Below are 20,786 nucleotides of genomic sequence, written 5' to 3'. Positions count from 1 at the left end.
AGAGAGAGAGAAAGGCGTGCGACGCAATCGCATCGCTAAAGCATTCGTGTCAGTTGCGAAAAACACCTCCCACACGTCCGCGTCAATCAGAAATCGGCGTAAAAATCCAAACGCCCAGAAATCTGGGCTGGAATCGTGCAGCTGTTGTGTGTTTAGCACAAAATGGCCCACGCGTTCGCGTCCCTGACGCGAACGCGTCACTTGTAAAACACCCATCCCACGCAAAAGCATGAGCGACGCGTTCACGTCACGTGGATTGCACAACACCCCAAAAGGAGACAAAGAGTTGCACTGAAATGACGCTGGAATTGTATGTTTAGCACAATTTCGAGCGACGCGGTCTCATGCCTCATGCGATCGCGCCATTCATCCTTTTACCCATTCCATGCGATCGCGTGGATTCAAATTCATTAACCCCCAGTGACGCGAAACCCTACCCCCATCGCACCCCATTCTTCCCCCCACTGCTCCCTCTCTGCTCCCCACCCACAACCACCACTACCACCCTTACCCCCATTCTTCTTCAACCACCCCCTCCACCCTCCCAGCACCACCGCAACCACACCCCCGCCATTTCTCAGTTCCCTAGCTTAGTTCATACGCCTACCAGGTTCCGCCGAACGCCACCTTTCTTTCATTCATAGTTATTTGCATATTTTTCAGTTTATGTTTAAATTTAGGATAGTTAGAGATGTATGTTGTAGTGGATTATAGGTGGTTAGGTAGCTAGGATGTGGTTAGTGGATTTAGGCCTGATAATTGCACCGTACTTGTTTCTTGTTTTTCAATTTCGCAATTCTGATATTGCTGTGATATTAATACTGTTCATATGATGTTCTTACTGCTCATGCTGCTATTGAGACTACTCTTTCATGTTCATATTATTTATGTCTATTTGCAGCTTTATTTTAATTTATATGAACTATTCTGCTTGCTGTTTATTACCCGGAAACATCTAATTTTAGCCAGAATGCTACCCAATTTTCTGTAAATTGTTTTGATTTTCATTCATGTTTTGTTTTTTGCAATTTGAATTTGGCATTACTTAGCTTTTCCCAAACCACTTCATGAGTGCACGGGCCAGCATTCTTATTCCTTTCGATTTCCTGGTTAATAAATTGCACTTTTGATGATTCGATTTTAATTTTTGCTATTTTTATATCCTTGTGAATCATCATCAACAACCTGATTTCCTTACTTGAATATGAGTTGACTGTTGCTTAGAATTGTGAAATTCTTGTTACTTCGAAACCGATCATCATGCCACTTACTCTAACTTTCTTTTTACTAACTCACTGATTTCCGCTTTCTAACCTCTTTTTCTATTTTAACCACTTTTAACTTTCTAACTTTCCCCTCTGCTTTTTTTGACTAACTCTTTCAACTTTTTTAACTCATGGCATGATTATTGTTTTTCCTAATTAACAGGTATTCTACTTATAACATATTTTGGAATGTAATTTCTCATCACAGCTTTTTAACTCCGAAACAATCCAAAATGAACAATTATTCCATTCATTTCATGATTCTACTGCTCCTTTGCCACTATGTGCTTATCTTGTTATTTGCCTACTTGTTTTCCTATTTTTTATATCCTAAGATTTCTGTTTTTCAGGATGTCTGTCCCTCAAAAAAAAGGAAAAGGCAAAGTAACAACTGGCAAATGGAAAAGAGGTGAATCCTCTATGTCTATCCTGGAGATTATGCATGATGACTCCTGGCGGCAAAAGCACTTTACCCCGCAGAAGAAGGCTGACCAGCTCCTCCCTGCCAATGATCCAATTAAGTTTGCAAACCGATACTATGAGCTGAAGTATCCAGTGTTTGCTACCTCCAAAAATCTGTACCTGGAGCGAACTCTGAAAATTTCAGAAGAACTACAGCAGTACACCTCCGAACAGATCAAACAAAGAGGCTGGTTCTTCTTGGAGAGAAACTTGACAGAGGTCAATGCTTCCTGGGTAAGAGAGTTTTACTGCAATTATTTCAAGACTTCCCTGGATGCAGTGCACCTCAGAGGGAAACAGATACTGGTCACTGAAGAAGCCATTGAGGATATTCTGCATCTTCAGCCTAAGTCAGATGAGCCTGACGGTTACCAAAAGGCTGAAGAGGATATGAGGTTTATGCGATTTGACTAGAATGCTGTCAAGGAGAGGATAGCCCTTGACCCTACTGTCCCATGGGTCATGGGTAAGAACACCACAATGCCTCAAGGAATCAAGCTTATGTATCTGAATGATGAGGCTCGGCTATGGCACCAGATCCTGAGCAACTTTGTTATGCCGAGCACTCATGAGACGGAGCTGCCTGCTACTATGATCACTCTTCTCTGGTGTGTGCTGGAGGGTAAGGACCTGTATCTGTCACGATTCATCCGGCACTATATGGCCAGGGTCCATGTCAAAGGCACCATTCCCTTCCCTTACCTGGTTACCCAACTAGGCAGTCGAGCTGACGTGCCTTGGGAGGATGCTGATGCGAAGCCGACTGCTGTAGACTGCAAGAAGATCATTCCTCACAGCAAGAAGTTTCTGGCTTTAGACTACAGACCTCCATTCCTTACTGCTTCTGATGAGATAGCCACGCCTTCAGCTGCCCCTTCTTCTTCCACTGCTGCACCAGCCCCACCCACTGCACCTCCAGCTGCTCCTAAGCCTATTTACCATTTGGTGCATCGACTCTTCGCCCGCTTGGATTGTATGGAGCGTCGTAACAAGCGACGCTATGAGCACGTCAAATTGATGATCCGATCCGGCGGCGACATCCCCTCCGAGCCTGACACCCCTTCTGATACATCTGAGGTGGAGGAGGACGATCACGATGAGGAGACACCTACCCAGGATGCACAGACAGGACCAGAGCAGGCTGCGCCACAACAGGAGGTGCAACACCAGATTCAGGCCGCAGATCCAGAGATTCCCATCCAGTCAGAGCCTCCTCTGCAGCAGACAGATCCTCCTACCCTTATCCAGTCTGCAGATCCTCAGGCCACCACCGAGACTCCAGCAACCCATCCTTCTAGTGATGACACTCCTTCACACCCAGCTTGAGTGAGCATCGAGGACGATGCTTTATTTTAAGTGTGGGGAGGTCACCATCCCTGGCGTATTTTTTTTTTGGTGAACCACTACAGACTCTTTCTATCTTATTTTATTTATTTTTTTGTATTTTTATCTTTATTTTTATTTCTCAGTACTTATACATTGCTCTTTTGCTGTATTTGTACCTTATTTCCGCATTTTGCACTTTAGTTTATATTTTAGCCAGTTAGTTTAGTTGCAATTCTAACTTATTAGTTATAAAATATGTGGATTAATTAGTATAGTTTACCCTTTTAGCATATGATAGTTTGGTTTGAATTGAAAATAAAAAGGAAGTAAACTAGAGACTTTAACATAATCAAAAACAATCCACACACCTTGTATATAGAATATAACATGTTAGTTAATTAACAACATTTCATCAAGGAGGAACACTAAAACTTTAAAGCCACCCAAAAAAAAATTTTACATTGAGAATAATGGGAACTCTTAATTTCTACTTGCATGACATGTATAACTGATATATGATTTTTGAGCTAGAGAACACACAGCCTGTGAGTTTTGAGCTTAATTGTATGGTTACATTCAAACCATAATTCTTATTCCTGTGTGTTTTGCCCTTCTTTTTTATTCTGGTGTTCTTTACTTTGTTTTAATCTATATGTCTAATTATAGAGTATAGATACATACTAAGAGATGATTGAGGCCATCATTTAAATTTTCCCTCACTTATCCCAAATTAGCCTACCTTTTACATTACCCTTGTTAGCCCCCTTGAGCTTTTTAGTCCCCTCTTGTTCTATAAACCACATTACTAGCCTTAAACAGAAAAACAAAATAAAAATCCCAAGTTGAATCCTTGGTTAGCTTAAGATAGAAATTGTGTGTTGTTTAAGTGTGGGGAAATTTATGGGAACATGGATGATAGAAACAAAGGTGGAAAGTTAAAAAGAATAAAGATGTTTCAAAATAAAAAATTTTTTGGGAAGCATGCTCATATGAAATCAAACCAATTGAATTACCATGTGCATTAAAAAAAAGAAGAAAAAAGAGAAGAAAAAAATTTTATTTTATTTTCGGTATTTAATTAAGGGGATACAAAAATTCTCCAATTGCAAAATAAAAAGAATCAATGCAAATGGGATAAAATTTAAGTTAATGCATGAGCTTGCAATACAGAGTGAGAAAAGTTGGGCAAATAAGTTAAGAAACTTGGAATTACAAAATATGTATGTTAGGTGAGATCTTAGACTAATCAAGGATTCACTTATTAGCTCACTTAGCCTTATACATATACCCTTACCTTTACCTTGGCCCCATTACAACCTTGAAAAAGACCTCATGATTTTTGTATGTCGGTATTCTATAATTGTTGATTGGTTAGATGAAGAACAAAGTTATAGAAAGTAAGGATAAAAAAAAGAAGAATGGAGTGATTAACCCAATAAACACTGAGTGACTAGAGAGTAAACACAAAATTCAGTGAGGGTTCAATAGCTCATCACCATATATCTCTGCTTAAATTGTTAATTGTCTTGCAAGGTTTGAAAAATAATTTTTACCCATCTCAATTGTAAAAGTGCTTTAACATTATCTAGGGTTTGGCTATGCATATATGATTCCTTGAAAATGTGAATTAATTTAACTACATGTAAGCTTTATATACAGGTGAATAATAATTAGAATTGCATGACTCATTTAGGTAGTTGCATTTAGGATAGAATGCATTGCATGAGATTCCACCACTTTAACCTTACCTTATTCTTCATCTTGGATTTAGCATGAGGACATGCTATTGTTTAAGTGTGGGGAGGTTTGATAAACCCATATTTTATGATATATTTTGTGCTCAATTTAGGTGATTTATTCAATCCTTCACTCACTTATTCATGTAAATTGCATGGTTTTACTTTCCCTTCCTTATTATGTAATATATGTGAAAAACATGTTTCCTATGCTTAAAAATAATTATTTCAATTACCCTTTATTACCATTCGACGCCGTGATTTGTGTGTTGAGAAGTTTCAGATCTTCTAAGGCAGGAATGACTTAAAGGATGGAAAAGAAACATACAAAAAATGGAAGAAAAGCACAAAATGGAGTTTTTGAAGAAACTGGCAGCAACGCGAACGCATGGACGACGCGGCCGCATGCCCAACGCGAAAAGGCAGCGACGCGAATGCGTGACTGACGCGGACGTGCGCCTTAAGCAGAACACAGATGACGCGAACGCATGACCGAGGCAAACGCGTGACAAGGAAAACTCTGGATGACGCGACCGCGTGACCCACGCGGATGCGTGACAGATGCCACGCACCAGAAATTACAGAAAACGCTCCCAGCAATTTCTGAAGTCTTTTTTGGCTCAGATCCAAGTTCAGAAAACACAGATTAGAGGTTATAAAGTGGGGGAATGCATCCATTCAAGGAGAGATCTCCAATTATTCATTTTTCATAGTTTAGATGTAGTTTTTAGAGAGAGAGGTTCTGTCCTCTCTCTTAGGTTTTAGGATTAGGATTTCTTATTATTTCAAGTTAGTATTCAAACTCTTTATCAGGTTCAATGTTCCTTTTTAATTATTTTCTCAATTTAATTTATGAACTCTTCCATGTTACATATGATTCTCTTAATTAATGTTATTTGAGGTATTTCAGTTTATGATTGCTTTCTTTTATTTATGTTACTGTCGCTTCCAATCTGAAGACATTTTTATTCGAGTAAGTTTACTTTTCCCCTTTTGGCCATGGTTAAGTAATTGGTAACTCATGAGTTATCAAACTCAACGTGATTGATAATTGTTGTCTTTGCTAATTGAATTGAACTTCAATAATTCCAGTCCTTTCTTAGGAATTGACTAGGACTTGAGGATCAAACCAATTGGTCCACTTGACCTTCCTTTGCTTTAGTAAATGCTAACTAAGTGGGATTAAAACTCAACTCTCATCACCATTGATAAGGATAACTAGGATAGGACTTCTAATTTCTCATACCTTGCTAAGAGTTTATTTTATAGTTATCTATTTATTTTATTTGTCGTTTAAATTACTTGTTCCTTACTTTCAAAACCCCCAATTTACAAAACTCATAACCAATAATAAGAACATACCTCCCTGCAATTCCTTGAGAAGACGACCCGATGTTTAAATACTTCGGTTATTGATTTTAAAAGGGTTTGTTACTTGTGACAACCAAAACATTTGTAAGAAAGGACTTTTGTTGGTTTAGAAGCTATACTTGAAACGGAAATTTATTCTGAATTATAGATCACGCAAAAGTTCTCTCTTCACTCATCCACTCCCATCTTCACCCCAGCATCTTTACATAGCAGAGATATTAGGTTTGGGTAAGCCAATTTGGCATCAGTGGAGTTCTTGTTTGCAATTGTGTAGAGCTCACAAGAAATCAGATGATGGATCTCCACTTCATTTCCCAGCATAATGCAGTGGATCATCACTGCTCTTTTGACAGTGACTTCAGAGCAGTTGCTGGTGGGCAGTATAGAACGCCCAACGAAGTCCAGCCAGCCCCTAGCAATTGGTTTGAGATCTCCTCTCTTGAGTTGATTTGGGACACCTTTTGCTTTAGTTATCCACTTGGTTCCATGGATGCATATGTCCTATAGAACTTGGTCTAAGCGCTTATCAAATCTCACCATTCTCCTATTAAAAGATTCCGGATCATCTTGTAGTTGAGGCAGCTTGAAGACCTCTCATATTTTGTCCTGGTGGAAGTACATAATCTTCCCTCTGATCAAGGTTCGAAAGGTATAGAAAGCGGCTCCAGTTAATCTCTGCTTATCTATTTGTCACAGATTTGCGTAGAATTCCTGAACCATGTTTGTACCCACCTTTGTCTCAGGATTAGCCAGAATTTCCCAGCCTCTGTTTTGAATCTGCTCTTAGATCTCTGGATATTCGTCTTCTTTCAGATCAAATTTAACTTCTAGGATCACTGATCTTAGACCCATTATTCTGTAGTAATGGTCTGCATGTTCTTTGGTTAAGAACCTCTCTTGATTCCAAAGTGGTTTTGGAATATTCTCTTTCTTGCTTCTTGAAGTGGTTTGTTTTCCTTTAGGAGCCATGATCTTAGTGAATCTTAGCTCAGTGATCACGAAAAGCACACCAAACTTAGAGGTTTGCTTATCTTCAAGCAAAAGAAAGGAAAGGAGAGGAATAGAAGGAGAGACAACGTTGAATTGTGGAGGAGAGGGGGTAGTCGAATGTGAATTTAACGAGGAGGGGGCGGGTTCGAAATTTTTGAAAAAAAATATGCTAGAAGATATGATTTGTAAAAAGATAATTATGATATGAAAAAGATATAGTTTTAAAATTGAAAAGATAAGAGAGAGATTTGAAAAGATAAATCTACTTTTTGAAAAGATAGTGTAATGATTTGAAAAAGATTTGGAGAGAATTTAAAAAGATAGATAAGTATTGAAAAAGATTTGAAAAGAATTTAAAAAGATAGATGAGTTTTGAAACAGATTTGAAAAGAAGTTGAAGAAGAATGAAGAAAGGTATTTAGGCTTGAGATTAATTTGAAATTGAAATTAAAGAATGAGAGTTTGTAACATTTTTATGCAAAAAATCATGGATGGAAATATGAAAATTTGAAAAAAATTGAAGTGAAAAACAAACTTCCTCCCCTCCACACTTCTGGCGTTAAATGCCCAGTTGTAGCTTGTTTTGGGCGTTTAACGCCCATTTGTTGCTTGTTTTGGCTGTTTAACGCCCAGCCAGGTACCCTGGCTGGCGTTAAACGCCAGAAATCCTTTGTCACTGGGCGTTTTTCTAAATGCCCAGGATGCTGTAATTTTGGCATTAAACACCTAGAATGGTAACTATTCTGGCGTTTAACGCCCAGAGAGGTATCTTTACTAGTGTTAAACGCCTAGTAGATGCTTCTTTTGGGCGTTTAACGCCCAAAATTCCCCTTACTGGCGTTTTTGTGCCAGTGAGCTCCTTTTCTCTGCTTTATGCTCTGAATTCTTCTGTAACTCTGTGAACTCATGCAATTGATACTTTACCTTGAAGATTATTTATATTAAACTCGTATAATTATTATTTAAATAACAAATAAGCTTTGCTAATGGCTGGGTTGCCTCCCAGCAAGTGCTTCTTTATTGTCTTTAACTGGACCTTGCTGAGCTTTTAGTCTAGCCTCAGCTTTGAGCATTGTTGCTCAATATTTCCTTCAAGATAATGCTTGATTCTCTAGCTATTAACAACGAACTTCTTATTAGAATCAACGTCTTGAAGCTCCACATAGCCATATGGTGACACACTTGTAATCACATATGGTTCTTTCCACCGGGATTTCAGTTTCCCGGGGAATAATCTGAGCCTAGAGTTGAACAGTAGAACCTTTTGTCCTAGTTCAAAGACTCTGGGTGACAGTTTCTTATCGTGGCACCTTTTTGCTTTCTCTTTGTAAATCTTAGCGTTTTCGAAAGCATTGAGTCTGAATTTATCTAGCTCATTCAGCTAGAGCAATCTTTTCTCTCCAGCTAATTTGGCATCAAAGTTTAGGAATTCGGTTGCCCAGAAAGCCTTATGTTCCAGTTCCACGGGCAAATGACAGGCCTTACCATACACAAGTTGGTATGGAGAGGTCCCTATAGGAGTCTTGAATACTGTTCTGTATGCCCACAAAGCCTCATCTAAGCTTCTTGCTCAATCCCTTCTACGGGTAATTACAGTCCGTTCTAGGATTCTTTTTAGTTCTCTATTAGAGACTTCATCCTGCCCATTTGTCTGTGGCTAATATGGAGTTGCTACTTTGTGGCTAATTCCATATTAGACCATAGCAGAGTAAAGCTGTTTATTGCAGAAGTGAGTGCCCTCATCACTGATTAGTGCTCTAGGGACACCAAACATGCTGAAGATATGTTTCTGGAGGAACTTCAGCACTGTCTTAGTAGGTGTTGCAATTGCCTCTACCCATTTAGTTACATAGTCTACTCCCACCAGAATATATGTTTTTGACTATGATGGTGGGAAAGGCCCCATGAAGTCAATACCCCATACATCAAACAACTCAATTTCCAAGATCTCTTGTTGTGGCACGGCGTAACCATGAGGCAAATTACCAGCTCTCTGGCAACTGTCACAGTTACGTACGAACTCTCGGGAGTCTCTATAGAGGGTAGGCCAGTAGAAGCCACATTGGAGAACCTTAGTGGCTATTCACTTACCTCTGAAATGGCCACTATATTTTGATCCATGGCAATGCCATAAGATCTTCTGTGCCTCTTCCTTGGGCACACATCTACGGATTATTCCGTCTGCACATCTCTTAAAGAGATATGGTTCATCCCACAAGTAGTACTTTGCATCGGTAATTAATTTTTTTGTTTGTTGCCTGCTGTACTCTTTGGGTATGAATCTTACAGCTTTATAGTTTGCAATGTCTGCAAACCATGGTGTTTCCTGAATGGCAAACAATTTCTCATCCGGAAAGGTTTTAAAAATCTCAATAGAGGGGGAGGACGCCCCTTCTACTGGTTCTATCTAGGACAGATGATCAGCTACTTGGTTCTCTGTCCCTTTTCTGTCTCTTATTTCGATATCAAACTCTTGCAGAAGTAACACCCATCTTATGAGTCTGGGTTTTGAATCCTACTTTGTATGTAGATATTTAAGAGCAGCATGGTCAGTGTACACAATCACTTTTGATCCTACTAAGTATGATCTAAACTTGTCAATGGCATAAACCACTGCAAGCAACTCATTTTCTGTGGTTGTGTAATTTTTTTGTGCATTATTTAGAACACGGCTAGCATAATAAATGACATGCAGATGCTTGTTATGCCTCTGTCCCACTACTGCACCAATGGCATGGTCACTGGCATCACACATTAGTTCGAATGGTAATGTCCAGTCTGGTGTAGAAATAACTGGTGCTGTGACCAGCTTAGCTTTCAGAGTTTCAAACGCCTGCAGACACTCTGTGTCAAACACAAATGGCGTGTCAGCAGCAAGCAGATTGCTCAGAGGTTTTTCAATTTTTTAAAAATCCTTTATAAACCTCCTATAGAAGCCTGCATGCCCCAGAAAGTTTCTGATTGCCTTAACATTGGCAGGTGGTGGTAATTTTTCAATTACTTCCACTTTAGCTTGATCCACCTCTATTCCCTTGTTTGAAATTTTATGCCCAAGGACGATTCCTTCAGTCACCATAAAGTGACATTTTTCCCAGTTTAAAACTAGGTTGGTCTCTTGGCATCTTTTCAGAACAAGTGCTAAATGGTCAAGGCAGGAGCTGAATGAGTCTCCAAATACTGAAAAATCATCCATGAAGACTTCCAGAAATTTCTCTACTATATCAGAGAAGATAGAGAGCATGCACCTCTGAAAGGTTGCAGGTGCATTGCACAGACCAAAAGGCATCCTTCTGTAGGCAAACACTCCAGAAGGATATGTAAATGCTGTTTTCTCTTGGTCCTGAGGATCTACTGCAATTTGGTTGTAACCTGAATAGCAATCCAAAAAGCAATAATATTCATGACCTGATAGTCTTTCTAGCATCTGGTCTATGAATGGTAAAGGGAAGTGATCCTTCCTGGTGGCTGTATTGAGCCTTCTGTAGTCAATACACATACGACACCCTGTAACTGTTCTTGTAGGAACCAGTTCATTTTTTTTCATTATGAACCACTGTCATGCCTCCTTTCTTGGGGACAACTTGGACAGGGCTCACCTAGGGGCTATAAGAAATAGGATAAATAATCACAGCCTCTAGTAACTTAGTGACCTCTTTCTGCACTACCTCCTTCATTGCTGGATTTAGCCACCTCTGTGGTTGAACCACTGGCTTAGCATCATCCTCCAATAAGATCTTGTGCATGCATCTTGCTGGGCTAATGCCTTTAAGATCACTTATGGACCACCCACGAGCTGTCTTGTGTGTCTTTAGCACTTGAAGTAGTGCTTTCTCTTCCTGTGGATTTAAAGCAGAGCTTATGATCACCGGAAAAGTATCACCTTCTCCCAGAAATGTATATTTCAGGGATGGTGGTAGTGGTTTGAGCTCAGGTTTCAGAGGTTTCTCCTCTTCCTGAGGAATTTTCAGAGGCTCTTTTATTTCCTCTGATTCCTCCAGATCAGGCTGAACATCTTTAAAGATATCCTCTAGCTCTGATTCGAGACTCTCGGCCATGTTGATCTCCTCTACCAAGGAGTCAATAATATCAACGCTCATGCAGTCCTTTGATGTGTCTGGATGCTTCATTGCCTCAACAGCATTCAGCCTAAACTCATCCTCATTGACTCTCAAGGTTACTTCCCCTTTTTGGACATCAATGAGGGATCATCCAGTTGCTAGGAAAGGTCTTCCTAGAATGAGAGTTGCACTCTTGTGCTCCTCCATTTCCAGCACTAAAGTTAGTGGGAAAGGCAAATGGCCCAACCTTGACAATCATATCCTCAATTATGCCTGATGAATATTTAATGGAGCCATCAGCAAGTTGAAGACATATCCGGGTTGGTTTGACCTCTTCAGTTAAGCCAAGCTTTCTGATAGTGGATGCAGGGATTAGATTGATACTTGTCCCAAGGTCACACAGAGCTGTCTTGGTACAAGTACCCTCTAATGTGCATGGTATCATAAAGCTTCCGGGATCCTTAAGCTTTTCTGGTAAGCTTGTTAGGATGACTGCACTGCATTCTTCAGTGAGAAAAACTTTTTCTATTTCCCTCCAATCCTTCTTATGACTTAAGATCTCTTTCATGAACTTAGTATAAGAGGGTATTTGCTCAAGTGCCTCTGCAAACAGAATCTTTATTTCAAGAGTCCTGAGATAGTCTGCAAAGCGGGCATATTGTTTATCCTGTTTCGCTTGGCGGAGTTTCTGAGGATAAGGCATTTTGGCTTTATATTCTTCAACCTTAGTTGCTGCAGGTTTATTTCCTACAGAGGCAGGTTGAGAAGCCTTCTTGAGGGAGTTATTATCAGCACTTGTAGGTGTATGATCCCTCACTGGCATTTGAATGCCAGAACTGGACATGGATTGGGCATTTAACGCCAGATTCCTACCCTTTTCTGGCATTTAAACGCCAGAACTGAATATGGATTGGGTGTTTAATGCCAATTTTTCATCATTTTCTGGCGTTTGAACGCTAGACTTATTCCTCTCTGGGCTCTTACTGTCCTCAGAGGGATTTTGGGTAGCAGGTTGCTTATCCTCTGTCAGCTATTCTTTTCTTGGCTTTCTGCTGCTTTGGGTTGAGGTATTTAATGTTTTTCCACTTCTTAATTGAACTGCTTGGCACTCCTCTATTATCTATTTTGATAACTGCTGTTTTGTCTGATTCAATTGTGATTCCATATCCTTGTTAGCATTTTTGGTTTCTTGCAGCATCTCCTTAAATTCGGCTAACTGTCTTGTTATAGAAGATAGTTGCTGATTGAGTTCAGCAAATTATTCCTGAGGACTAAAGTCAGTTGATACTGCCTCAACTTCTTCTTTCATGGAGGACCCATTACTTATGTACAGATGCTGATTTCTAGCAACTATATCAATAAGCTCATGAGCCTCTTCAATAGTCTTTCTCATGTGTATAGATCCACCAACTGAGTGGTCTAGAGATACCTGAGCTTTTTCTGTAAGCCCGTAGTGAACCCACTCTTAAAACATTTCAGAGGGGCATTTTCTTAGCATCCCTCTGTACCTCTCCCAGGAGTTATAAAGGGATTCATCATCCTCTTGTTTAAAACCTTGGATATCCAGCCTTAGCTGTGTCATCCTTTTTGGAGGGAAATATTGATTCAGAGATTTGTCTGATAACTGTTTCCATGTTCTTATGCTTGCTGTAGGTTGGCTATTTAACCACATTTTAGCTTGATCTTTTACAGCAAATGGAAACAGTAATAATCTGTAGACATCCTGATCTAATTCCTTGTCACGTACTGTGTCAACAATTTGCAAGAACTGTACCAGAAACTCAGTAGGTTCTTCTTGAGGAATACCAGAATACTGGCAATTTTACTGCACCATGACAATGAGCTGAGGATTTAGCTCATAACTGCTTGCTTTGATGGGAGGTATACAGATGCTGCTCCCATATGCAGCAGTAATGGGGTTAGCATATGACCCCAGAGTCCTTCAGGACTGTTCATTTCCATTTATGTCCATAATGGATAAAATAGAATTGATATGAATTGCAAACAAAATATATTTTTGTTTTTATTTTAATTAAGTAGAACAAACCGAGTTATTAAGATAAATAAAAATAATAAGACAAAATAAAATAATTAGAAATTAAAATATAAATTTCGAAAACCAAGAGAAAAATAATTGAAAACGAAAGTAATTACTTAACTAAGAAGATTTGAAAAACTTTGGATATGATTTTTGGAAAGAATTTTGAATTTTGAAATTTCAAAACTAAGATAAGATAGAATAGAAAGTTTTACAATAAAAATATGAATTTTTAAAGGGAAATTCGAAAATTAATTAAAATAAAGAGAAAAGGTATTTTTGAATTTAATGAAGAAAGAGAAAAAGAGTAAAAATGACACCAAAATTAAATTTTTAGATCAAAACAAGGGAAACAAACAGGAAAACTTTGAATATCACGATGAACAATAAGAACAACTTTTGAAAATTTTTAAGAAAACAGAAACACAAAGGACACCAAACTTAAAATATGAAACTAAACTCAAACAAAAAACTCAATTATTAGTTTATAAAAATTTTCGAAAAAGATTTGAAAAGGAAAATAATGATAAAAGAAAAAATTTCAACCACAAACAATAATAGAAGACGCGATTTTAGTGACTCTAAACAAAAAGGATAAAATTTTCCTAATCTAACCAACAAAACAAACCATCAGTTGTCCAAACTCGAACAATCCCCAACAACGGCGCCAAAAACTTGGTGCACGAAATCACAATCACACTTTTGCAATTCCGCACAACTAACCAGCAAGTGCATTGGGTCGTCCAAGTAATACCTTACGTGAGTAAGGGTCGATCTCACGGAGATTGTCGGCTTGAAGCAAGCTATTGTTATCTTGTAATTCTTAGTCAGGATATCAGTAATGATTCTTAGTTTTAATTGTAAAAAGTAAAAGAACATGAAATAAATACTTGTTATGCAGTAATGGAGAACAGATTGAAGTTTTGGAGATGCTCTATCTTCTGAATCTCTGCTTTCCTACTGTCTTCTTCTTCACGCACGAAGATCTCCTTCCATGGCAAGTTGTATGTTGGTGGATCACTGTTGTCAATGGCTACCATCCGTCCTCTCAATGAAAAAGGTCCATGTGCATGGCTAATCATCTGTCGGTTCTCACTTGTGTTGGAATAAGATCCATTGATCCTTTTGCATCTATCACTACGCCCAATACTTGTGAGTTTGAAGCTCATCACAGCCATCCCTTCCCGGATCCTACTCAGAATACCACAGACAAGGTTTAGATGTTCTGGTTCTCAGGAATGATGCCAATTGATTCTAGCTTTTACCACTAAGGCTCTGGATTCAGGGATTTGAATGCTCTGTTGTCAGGAGAGGCAATCAAACTCCTGAACCAGGAACCCAAGAGATATACACTCAAGCTATTACAGATAGAACGTAAGTGGTTATCAGGCACGTGTTCATAGGTTGAGAATGATGATGAGTGTCACGAATCATCACATTCTTCACGATTAAGTACGAGTGAATATCTTAGAACAGAAGCAGGTGTGTTGAATAGAAAATAGAAGTAATTGCATTAATTCATCGAGACACAACAGAGCTCCTCACCCCCAATCATGGAGTTTAGAGGCTCATGCCGTAGAGATACAATGTAAAATGTGAAAATGTCATGAAGTCCAAAAAAAATCTCTAAAAGTAGTTTTATACTAAGCTAGTGACCTAGGTTTATAGAAATTGAGTAAACTAAGATAGGTAGTGCAGAAATCCACTTCCGGGGCCCACTTGGTGTGTGCTTGGACTGAGAATTGAAACTTCCATGTGTAGAGACTTTATTTGGAGTTAAACGCCAGGTTGTAGCTTGTTTCTGGTGTTTAACTCTGGTTTGCAACTTGTGTCTAGCGTTTAACGCCAGAATATTGCTGGAAAGCCCTAGATGTCTACTTTCCAAAGCAATTGAGAGCGCGCCAATTGGGCTTCTGTAGCTCCAAAAAATCCATTTCAAGTGCAGGGAGGTCAGAATCCAACAGCATCTGCAGTCCTTTTTCAGTCTCTGAATAAGATTTTTGCTCAGGTCCCTCAATTTCAGCCAGAAAATACCTGAAATTATAGAAAAACACACAACTTCATAGTAAAGTCTAGAAATGTGATTTTTGCATAAAAACTAATAAAAATATACTAAAAAGTAGCTAGATCCTACTAAAAATTATATGAAAATACCCCCAAAAAGCGTATAAAATATCCGCTCATCAGCGATACCCACACGTCCGCGTTCTCTGCACGTGCGCGTGGGTAGCAGAATACCCATTCCATGCTTCAACACCAGTCACGCGTGCGCATGCTTCATCATAGGTGCTCCATTGACCTGTGCGGGTCATGCATGCGTGCGCGTCGATTGTAGAACTTTGCATCCAAATTTCAATCTGCCCGAAAATGCTGAGTAAATGAATGTAGTGCTCTCTTTGAAAATGAGCGCCAACCACTACCACGCGTCATGCACGCGTACACGTGGATCTTCGAAAATTGCCTCCTAACGCGTAAGCATCCCGTACGCGTCCGCGTCGCCTACTGAGCGTGGCGTTCTTCATTTAAATGCTACGTTATACTGCAATGCTCTTCTTTTTCTTCACTTTTTCACCTAAAATCAACCAAACAAGAAATTAAAGTATCACCAAAATCATAAGATTCATAATCATCAACAAAATTGTGCATAATTCTCATAATTTTGTACAAAATCAACAATGTTTGATTGAATCAAAATAATCATGAATTTTCACTCCAACCACTTACTTATTGTGCAAGAAAGTGCATAAAACCTAATGAAACAAAAGAAAAATGCTTGTGAAACTAGCATAAGATGACTTGTCATCATCCGGCAACCTCAAAGACGGCTAAATCCCACAATCCTTGATGTAGTCAAGAAGGAAGTAACTCGCCTCTTGGAAGCGGACATCATCTATCCCATTTTAGACAGTGAGTGGGTAAGTTTGGTCCAAGTAGTGCCGAAGAAATCCGGAGTAACCATGGTTAAAACGGAAAGTGGAGAGCTCGTTGTAACCCGGATTCAAAATACTTGGCGAGTGTGCTTAGATTACCGCTGGCTAAATCAAGAAACGCAAAAGGAGCACTACCCATTGCCGTTCATAGACCAAATGTTGGACCGCTTGGCAGGTAAATCCCATTATTTCTTTTTAAATGGATATACGGGGTACTTCCAGATTCATATAGCTCCTGAGGATAAGGATAAAACCACTTTTACTTTCCCCTTTGGAACATTTGCGTATAAGAGAATGTCGTTTGGCTTATGCAATGCACAGGCAACGTTCCAAAGGTGCATGACAAGTGTTTTCTCAGAACTTTTGGAAAATTGCATGGAAATTTTCATGGACGATTTCAGTGTTTATGGTAGCTCCTTTGATGCATGTTTAGGGAACTTAGCTCGGGTACTAGAAAGATGCACCAACACTAACCTTGTATTGAACTTTGAAAAATGCCACTTTATGGTGAAACAAGGTATAGTGTTAGGTTATATTGTATCCAAAGACGGAATTTTCATAGACCCGGCTAAGATCAATGTCATTTCGAGTTTACCTTACCCCTCCTCGGTGAGGGAGATTCGTTCCTTTCTTGGCCACGCAGGTTTTTGCCGTCGGTTCATCAAGAATTTTAGCCAAGTCACCTTACCCCTTTCCCGCTAACTTCAAAAGAATGTGGAATTCATTTTTGATGAGGATTTCAAAAAGGCTTTTGACAAGTTGAAGGAAGCTTTAACCACAGCTCCTATTGTGCGAGTCCCAAATTGGGATCAACCTTTCGAGAACATGTGTGATGCCTAAAATCACGCCGTAGGTGCTGCGCTAGCACAGCGTGATGGTAAAGCTCCTTACACTATAGCCTATGCTTCAAAGACCTTAGATTTGGCCTAGTCAAATTACACCACTACCGAAAAAGAGCTCTTAGCTATTGTTTTTGTGCTAGATAAGTTTCGACCCTATTTGCTAGGCTCTAAGGTAGTGGTGTATTCGGACCATGCCGCCTTGAAATATTTGCTAAAGAAGAAAGAGTCAAAGCCTAGGCTCATTAGGTGGATATTACTCTTGCAAGAATTTGACTTGGAGATCAGAGATAGAAGTAGGACCCAAAATCTGGTAGCAGACCATTTGAGTCGGCTTTAAGGATTAGCTTCAGATCCCACTTCTATCAATGACTCATTTTCCTTCGATACCTTGTAAGCAATATCCCAAAGTACCCCTTGGTTTGCCCCGATTGCTAATTACTTGGTTGCCCGCATTTTTCTCCCACAATTTTCAAAGCATCAAAAAGATAAATTGAGAAGCGATGCTAAATATCATATTTGGGATGATCCACATCTATGGAGGTGTGGGCTGACCAAGTGATTAGAATGTGTGTGCCGAAATCTGAGTTTCAATCTATCCTTCAATTTTTCCACTCATCTAAGAGTGGGGATCGTTTCGGCCCACAAAGAATAGCAAAGAAGGTTTTAGACTACGGATTCTGGTGGCTTACTTTATTTAGGGATGCCAACCAATTTTGCAAATCCTGTCATCAATGCCAGAAATCTGGAAATACCTCACAGAGAGATGAAATGCCTCAACAACCGATGATTTTTTGTGAGATTTTTTATGTTTGGGGCATAGATTTCATGGGGCCATTTCCAAATTCCAATGGGTTTGTTTATATTTTTTTAGCAGTGGATTACGTCTCGAAATGGGTGGAAGCAATTCCTACCCGAAGTGATGATGCTAATACCGTCGCCTCATTCATGAAAAATAGCATTATCTGTAGATTTGGGTCACCACGAGCAATCGTGAGCGACCAAGGAACCCATTTTAACCACAGGAAAATTGAGGCGTTGATGAAAAAGTATGGGGTCATCCACAAAGTCTCCACATCCTATCATCCTCAGACCAATGGGCAAGCAGAAGTGTCCGACAAGGAGATCAAGAGGATCTTGGAGAAAGTGGTTAACCCACTGATGAGCGGATATTTTATACGCTTTTTGGGGATAATTTCATATAGTTTTGAGTATGTTTTAGTTAGTTTTTAGTTTATTTCCAGTAGTTTTTAGGAAAAAATCATGTTTCTGGACTTTACTATGAGTTGTGTGTTTTTCTATAATTTCAGGTATTTTTCTGGCTGAAATTGAAGGAGCTGAGCAAAAATCTAATTCAGGCTGAAAAAGGACTGCTGATGCTGTTGGATTCTGACCTCCCTGCACTCAAAGTGGATTTTCTGGAGCTACAGAACTCGAAATGGCGTGCTTCTAATTGTGTTGGAAAGTAGACATCCAGGGCTTTCCAGAAATATATAATAGTTAATACTTTGCACAAGAATTGACGACGTAAACTGGCGTTCAACGCCAGCCTTCTGCCCAATTCTGGCGTCCAGCGCCAGAAAAGGATCAAAAACTGGAGTTGAACGCCCAAACTGGCACAAAAACTGGCGTTCAACTCCACAAATGGCCTCTGCACGAAATCTCAGCCCCAGCACACACCAAGTGGGTCCCAGCACACCAAGTGGGCCCCAGAAGTGGGTCTCTGCATCATCCATCATAGTCTACTCATATTTTGTAACCCTAGGCTACTAGTTTAGTATTTAAACAACTTTTAGAGACTTATTTTGTATCTCATGACATTTCAGATCTAAACTCTGTATTCTCTAACGGCATGAGTCTCTAAACCCCATTGTTGGGGGTGAGGAGCTCTGCTGTGTCTCAATGAATTAATGCAAGTATTTCTGTTTTCCATTCAAACACGCTTGTTCCTATCTAAGATGTTCATTCGCGCTTAACTGTGATGAAGGTGATGATCTGTGACATTCATCACCTTCCTCAACCCACGAACGTGTGCTTGACAACCACCTCCGTTCTATATCCGATTGAATGAGTGTCTCTCAGATTCTTTAATCAGAATCTCCGTGGTATAAGCTAGAACTGATGGCGGCATTCATGAGAATCCGGAAAGTCTAAGCCTTGTCTGTGGCATTCCGAGTAGGATTCAAGGATTGAATGACTGTGACGAGCTTCAAACTCCTGAAGGCTGGGCATTAGTGACAGATGCAAAAGGATAGTAAATCCTATTCCAACCGGATCGAGAACCAACCGGTGATTAGCCGTGCTGTGACAGAGCGCGTGAGCGTAGTTTTCACTGGAAGGATGGAAGGTAGCCATTGACAACGGTGATCCACCAACACACAGCTTGCCATAGGAGGACGTGCGTGCGTGAATCAGAAGACAGAGGAAAGCAGAGATTCAAAAGACAAAGCATCTCCAAAAACTCCAACATATTCTCCATTACTACACAACAAGTAACTTTTAATTTATGCTCTACTGGTTATTCATAATTCAACTGATAAACATAATTGACTTCCTGACTAAGATTTACAAGATAACCATAGATTGCTTCAAACCAACAATCTCTGTGGGATTCGACCCTTACTCACGTAAGGTATTACTTGGACGACCCAGTGCACTTGCTGGTTAGTGGTACGAGTTGTGAAAAGTGTGATTCGCAATTTGTGCTACCAAGTTTTTGGCGCCGTTGCCGGGGATTGTTCGTGTTTGAACAACTGACGGATTATTTTGTTGCTTAGATTAGGAAAAATCTTTTTTTTTTATTTTTTTTTGGTTTAGAGTCTTTTATTAATTATCCCTTGTTAAAATACTTTAAATTTATAGCTCAGTTATTTAGAACGTGATGTTTATGTTCATGATAATTGGCTATCATATTTTTAAAAAAAAAAAACCTTTTTCAAAAATAATTTTTCTATTAAATCCTGTGCCAAACTTTAAGTTTGGTGTTTTCAAAAATAATCTTTCTTAAAATTTTTGAAGGTCCCATAACTCATTTGGCTACAACATTAATTTGATTGGGTTAGAATCTTTTATACTCTTTTCAAAACCTTCTTTTTCAAAAATATTTTTTTTTATTAAATCTTGTGCCAAACTTTAAGTTTGGTGTTTTCTTGTTGATTCCCCTTTGATTTTCGAAAATTTTGGTTTGGTTTTCTAAAAATTTCAAGTTTGGTGTTCTTCCTTCATGTTCTTGTGTTCTTGTGAGTCTTCAAAGTGTTCTTGAGTTTCCTTGTGTCTTGATCTTAGAATTTTTAAGTTTGGTGTTCCTTGGTGTTTTCCCTCCAAATTTTTCAAAAACAAGGAACATTAGATCTAAAAATTTTAAATCTTGTACTATCTTATTGTTTTTCTCTTTCCTCACTAAATTCAAAAATATCTTTTCAAAATATCTTTTCTAACTTCCTATCTTTTCAAAATTTGTTTCAACTAACTAACCAACTTTTTGTTTGTTTCTTAACTTTTTCAAAACTACCTAACTAACTCTCTCTCTCAAATTTTCGAAAATATCTCCCCTGTTTTTCAAAAATTTCGTTTTTTTTTTAACTAATTAATTTTAAATTTTTTTTACGAAAAAAAAAATTTTATTATTTCAAACTTCAAATTCTTTTTAGTTATTTTATTTTATTTAAGTATTTACTTCTTATAAAATAAAATAAATAAAAAGATAAATCAGTCCAAGTTATATCCATAGAGATCCATCATGGACATAAGTGGAGATGGACAGTCCAGGAG

This window comes from Arachis hypogaea, chromosome 20 (assembly GCF_003086295.3).
Source record: "Arachis hypogaea cultivar Tifrunner chromosome 20, arahy.Tifrunner.gnm2.J5K5, whole genome shotgun sequence".
Classification (NCBI taxonomy): domain Eukaryota; kingdom Viridiplantae; phylum Streptophyta; class Magnoliopsida; order Fabales; family Fabaceae; genus Arachis; species Arachis hypogaea.
The sequence above is the reverse complement of the archived record's forward strand: the minus strand, read 5'-3'. Positions refer to the sequence as shown.